The sequence below is a fragment of the Engystomops pustulosus genome, chromosome 6 (assembly GCF_040894005.1).
Source record: "Engystomops pustulosus chromosome 6, aEngPut4.maternal, whole genome shotgun sequence".
NCBI lineage: Eukaryota > Metazoa > Chordata > Amphibia > Anura > Leptodactylidae > Engystomops > Engystomops pustulosus.
This window is the reverse complement of record NC_092416.1, coordinates 85,644,733-85,650,732: the sequence shown is the minus strand read 5'-3', so window position 1 is coordinate 85,650,732 and position 6,000 is coordinate 85,644,733.

The window sequence follows — 6,000 nt, the reverse complement described above, 5'->3', positions numbered from 1 at the left end:
CGCTCTTAGAATTGCTTCACTCTTCACTTCCATGTGCACTTACAGAGGCCAACTTCACCAAATAAGTGAAGCGGGATCGCAGCCTCACAAGGTAACGTCTGTGCCAGCTCTAAAGGACTGAGCTGAGGGCCATGATCCCACTATAACATCAAAGAGTGCACTCTTTTTACACTGACATCAGATGATTCCATAGATTACGACAGAACCTGTTCTGTTAAACGAGGATATATGTAGAAACCCCCCCAAAAAGTACAGAGGGTGTCGGCAGTAATTCTGCATTGACGTCACTGATCATTTTGCCCTTCATTTCATCCGTCAGTGTCCGCTTTCAATCAGTCAATAATCCATCATCAGTATTGCTAAAGCCACAAACAAACAGGAGTAGGTCCAAAACAGAGATGACCAGGCTTTTCATTCCTTCTGACAGATGAAACGAAGGAGAAAACTAAACATATTGGCAACGTCATAGAGCGGTGGAGGGTGAAAATAGCATTGGCGGCAGCAGAAGCAGCAGGAGCTCACAAGTGGCAGCAACATGGAAAGCCACAGAGTGGCAGAATGATAGAGTGTGGAAGTGGTGGCAACCAGGCAAACCGCAGAGTGGCAAAATGATAGAGTGTGGAGGTGGCAGCAACCTGGTAAGCCACAGAGTGGCAGAATGATATAGTGTGGAGGTGGTGGCAACCTTGTAAGCCACAGAGTGGCACAATGATAGAGTGTGGAGGTGGCAGCAATCTGGTAGGCCAAAAAGTAGCACAATAATAGAGTGTGGAGTTGGCGGCAGCAGAAGCAGCAGCAGGAGCCCACAGGTGGCAGCAACATGAAAAGCCGCAGAGTGGCACAGTGATAGAGTGTGGAGGTGGCGGCAACCTGGTAAGCCACACAGTGGAACAATGATAGATTATGGAGGTGGCATTAGCAGCAGCAGGAGCCCACAGAGTGGCACAATTTTATAGTGTGGAGGTGGCAGCAACAGAAGCAGCAGCAGGAGCCCACAGGTAGCAGCAACATGGAAAGCCACAATGGCACAATGACACATTGGGGGTCATTTACTAAGGGCCCGATTCGCGTTTTCCCGACGTGTTACCCGAATATTTCCGTTTTGCGCCGATTGTACCTGAATTGCCCCGGGTTTTTGGCGCACGCGATCGGAATTTGGCGCATCGGCGCCGGCATGCGCGCGACGGAAATCGGGGGGCGTGGCCGAACGAAAACCCGACGTATTCGGAAAAACCGCCGCATTTAAAAAAAAAATTGTGTCGCGAAAATTTCACTCACCTTCATCCTGGGTAGGCCGGTGTATTTCGAGGCATTCCAGCGGACTTCAGCGCAGCAGCGCCACCTGGTGGACGGCGGAGGAACTGCATTGATGAATCCCGGCCGGACCCGAATCCAGCGCAGAGAATGCGCCGCTGGATCGCGAACGGACCAGGTAAGTAAATGTGCCCCATTGTGTAGGTCGTGGACAATTCCAGTCCCAGGTAAAGATGGTAGGATTAAGATGGAGCACCTGGCAGCAGATGTGTGGCATCAGGTGGGTGGCAGCATCAGAATACTGGCTGAGTCAGGTAGTTAGAATCAAGACTCATTTCTCAACATTTGGGGAAGGTACATGGCTGATCTAATCTGATGCATAAGGCATTGGTGAGCCACAGAGTGGCACATTGATAGATTGTGGAGGTGGCATCAGCAGCAGCAGCAGGAGCCCACAGAGTGGCATAATGATAGAGTGTGGAGGTGGCAGCAACCTGGTAGGCCACAGAGTGGCACAATGATTGAGTGTGGAGTTGGCGGCAGCAGAAGCAGCAGCAGGAGCTCACAGGTGGCAGCAACATGGAAAGCCACAGAGTGGCTCAATGACAGATTGTGTAGGTGGCGGACATTTCCAGTCCCTGGTAAAAATGGTAGGATGCAGATGGATTACCTGGCAGCAGATGTGTGGCATCAGGCGGGTGGCAGCATCAGAATAGTGGCTGAAGCAGGTAGTTAAAATCCAGACTCATTTCTCATCGTTTGGGGGAGGTACATGGCTGATCTAATCTGATGCATAAGGCATTGGTAAATTGAAATCCGGGCCGATCCAAGCCTGATTCATCTTGACAAAGGTCAGTCTCTCCACATTATGGGTGGACAAGCAGGTTCTCCTTGGGATAACGAAGGCTCCCGCCGCTCTGATGCCACACTACTGGCCGGGCAGGACAGCTTCTCTATTGCAAACTCCGCAAATTGCGGCCACGCATCAAGGTGGCAAAGTGCTATCCAAGTAGGCCACCACCTGCTGGTGCAGGGTCTACCATGTCCTGCTGCTGCTGCTGGTGGAGGCTACCCTCCTTACTAGGCGGATGAAGGAAGTTGATCATTAAGGACTCCAGACTTAAGCTGATGTTGATGGAGCTTCTACTGCTCCTACCCCCCATCTCCCCACAGCAGCCGTGGCAGTAGTACGTGAGCGATCACTGCCAGGAATCCCTCGGTCAGACCTGACAGGGGATGCACAAAGGCAGCGGCAACTGTCTTTTCAGTATTTCTCTATAGTACGCCAGTTGTTCCTCCCTCTCGGCAGCTGGAAAAAAGTCACCCATTTTTGACCGGTAGCGAGGGTCCAAGAGGGTGGAGACTTTAGCAACAAAAAAGTATGGGAATTTGCGTTGTACAGATACCCCACAATGGACACCCTGTAATTGGAGCAAAAATCACTCTATAAACTACGTGGATTTCACACATATTTCTTGCTTTCAACTTTAGCAACACAAAAGTATGGGTTATACAGATGCCCCAAAATGCACATCCTGGGAGAGGAGCAGAAATCACTACAGCAGCTGTGTGGATATGACACAGATTTCTTCCTAGTCGCTCCAGTAACAAAAAAGAACTGCTATTTGGGGTATACAACTCCCCCCCAAACACATACCCTGGGATTGGAGCAGAAATCACTACAGTACAGTAATAGCAGCTAGACGCTACAGACAGCACATGCAGTGTGAAATGCCAAAATTGCAAATGGCTGACAGTTTTTATAGGGCTGTGTGACATCACATAAGCCTGCTGGTCTCTAATTGGCTTACAGGTCTGCAGATGTCATCGAGGGTGTTCCTTTCTCCTTCCCAGAGTTACACATTGGGACACATTTACTAAGGGTCTGACTTTCGTGTTTTTTTTTTCCATTTTTCCCTGAATTGCCCCAGGGTTTTGGCGCACGCGATTGGATTGTGTCGCATTATGCGCTTGCTTGCATGCGACACAAATCGGGGGGCATGGGCGCTGGACAACCCGACTGATTCGGACAGACCAAGGAATTTAAAAAGCAAATTCTGTTGCAAGATCAGCACTCACATACACAGGGAAGAAGAAGGTGAACTCCGGCGGACCTCAGCAGGGGAAGCGACACATGCAGGAAATTGGACGCACAATCTTAGTGAATCGCGGCAGACCCGAATCCTTGTCGGACAACGCACGGTGGAGATCGCGATGGGATGGATAAGTAAATGTGCCCCATTGTCCTCGCGGCCATTTAGCTAAAAAGCGGGGGGGGGGGGAAGGGGGGAAACTTCATTCCCACGAATCAGCGCAAACTTTGGATTCATGACTAATCGAATTTTCGACTAAGTTACCAAGTGAAATTCGATTCCCACTTCGTTCAAAACGATTCACCCATCTCTAATGGAGATGTGAAAACAAGCAAATTTCTCACAAAATGAGTTCTATATTCTGCGAAACAAGTTAACCATAAAAAAGCAGTATAAATGGGGTATCGCCATAATTGTGATGACCCATAGAATAAAGATAACACATTGGGGCAAATTTACTTACCCGGCCCATTCGCGATCCAGCGGCGCGTTCTCTGCTCTGGATTCGGGTCCGGCCGGGATTCATGAAGGCAGTTCCTCCGCCGTCCACCAGGTGGCGCTGCTGCGCTGAAAATCATCTCCACGCGCCGGAATGCACCACCTCGGACCAGGTGAAGGTAAGCGGTCACCAAGCGACACTTTTTCGGTTTTTAAATGCGGCGGTTTTTCCGAATACGTCGGGTTTTCGTTCGGCCACGCCCCCCGATTTCCGTCGCGCGCATGCCGGCGCCGATGCGCCACAATCCGATCGCGTGCGACACAATCCCGGGGCAATTCAGGTACAATCGACGCAAATCGGAAATATTCGGGTAACACGTCGGGAAAACGCGATTCGGGCCCTTAGTAAATGACCCCCATTATCTTTATGGTATGGTGAAATTCCGGGAAAAAATGCTAAAAACTATAAACAAGAATTAACGATTTTTTTAAACTAATTTTTGGCCAAAAGTTTTAACCCCTATGAAACATCTAAAGCGTTAACAAACTTCTTAAAGTTGGTTTTTCAAAAATTGAAGGGTGAAGTTTCTAAAATGGCAGAAGTTACTGGGTTTTACTGCTATTTAGGCCTCTCACAGTCACTTAAAGCTGAGCAGCTACCTCTAAATAAAAGTTTTGGTGACTTCTATAAAAATGAGAAAAATTGCACCCAAAAATATTGAACCGCCTAACAACGTAGAAAAGAGAGAGGATGCATAAAAAGTGCCCATCAGGTCTTAACCCACAAGGGGAGATCTTGTATGTAGCTCCCCAGACCAAGGAAATTGATTGTTATCTTGTGTTTCTTCAAATATTAATAATTCCTCCAATAGTTTTCAATTTGACCAGGCTGCCTCATTATTGCCCTGTAGCCCATCCCAGATTTCTGCAGGTCTACAGTTTGCCCCTAGTGTCCTCTAGACAGCTCTATGGTCTTGGCAATAATGGAGTGGTTGGAGTATGATTGATTGAGTGTGTGGACAGGTGTGTTTTATGGTAATATATAGACTGACAATATTATGGGCTGTGTTTTATACTGGTAATGAGATCAAGCAAGCATAATAAATTAAGGTAATGAGTGCAGAGTAGGAGGAGCTTCTTAATAAAAACTTACAGGCCTGAAACAGTGAGGCTGATAACACCTGAGAGTCAGATGACATCAGGCAACGGGAATATAGCTGAGGTTAAGACATAAACGGAGAGGGTTGAGTTATTTTGAAGGCACAGACTATTTACACTGTTATACAATCAGTACACAGTATTATATGTATCATTGCTTCAGTTCCATGAAAATATATAATAATAAGTATTTCCAAAACTGGGAGCAGTCTTCCCAACTGAGACTACTCTTAGAGGTAGCGACCTAGTGTTTTTTCTTCAATACAGTCCAGATCCCCCTAAAGGGTTGAGGAGTGAGAGTCTTTAATGCAGTCCATAAGAGAAATGGTAAGCTGGCCATACAATGATTTGGAGAGAGATTTTTGTAAAAACTTTGTAATCAGTATGTGATGACTATTCATTGTATAATACATAAACTATGTGGCCCTATTCTGACCCAGTAGGTGTCATAGATCTTAAAATACCTTCAGTTTTCTTCTTTAATGTTGTACAGCATGAAACATCTATCCTTATTTGTGATGCCTGTCTGAAATGGATAGTGTAGAATTGACAATATGAAGTTATTGCCAAATGACTACCGGGACTCAAAGTCATAGGCTACAGGTGCATTTTTGTAATGTGCTAAGTTAATATAAGAGATCTACAGGTCAGCTCCGCAGCCAATGAGGAGCATGTAAGAGGTGAGCTGTACACTTATTCAGCTGTTGGCGTGAACAGCACCCACCCTATAGTTGCCTTATGGTTTTTGTTTGTTTTCCAATTTCAATACAGATGTCACAGCTGATGCCATTTTTCCATCTCCTCAAGTTAATGAGACATTTTGCTCAATTACTTGCTGTATCGCATGGTTTTGCCCTTCAAGCAGAAATGGTGAAAACTCATGTTCTAGAATGGAAGATGTTGTTACGGCAATGCTGTGCCGTAAGCCATCCAACCTTGTATGAAAGCCAGATCTAACTTGACATCTAACTTTTGATCTGTTATACATATTTACTTATGCATCATGGTGAAGGCAATTTTATGAGAAATATACACTAAATAAAATACGAAAATAATA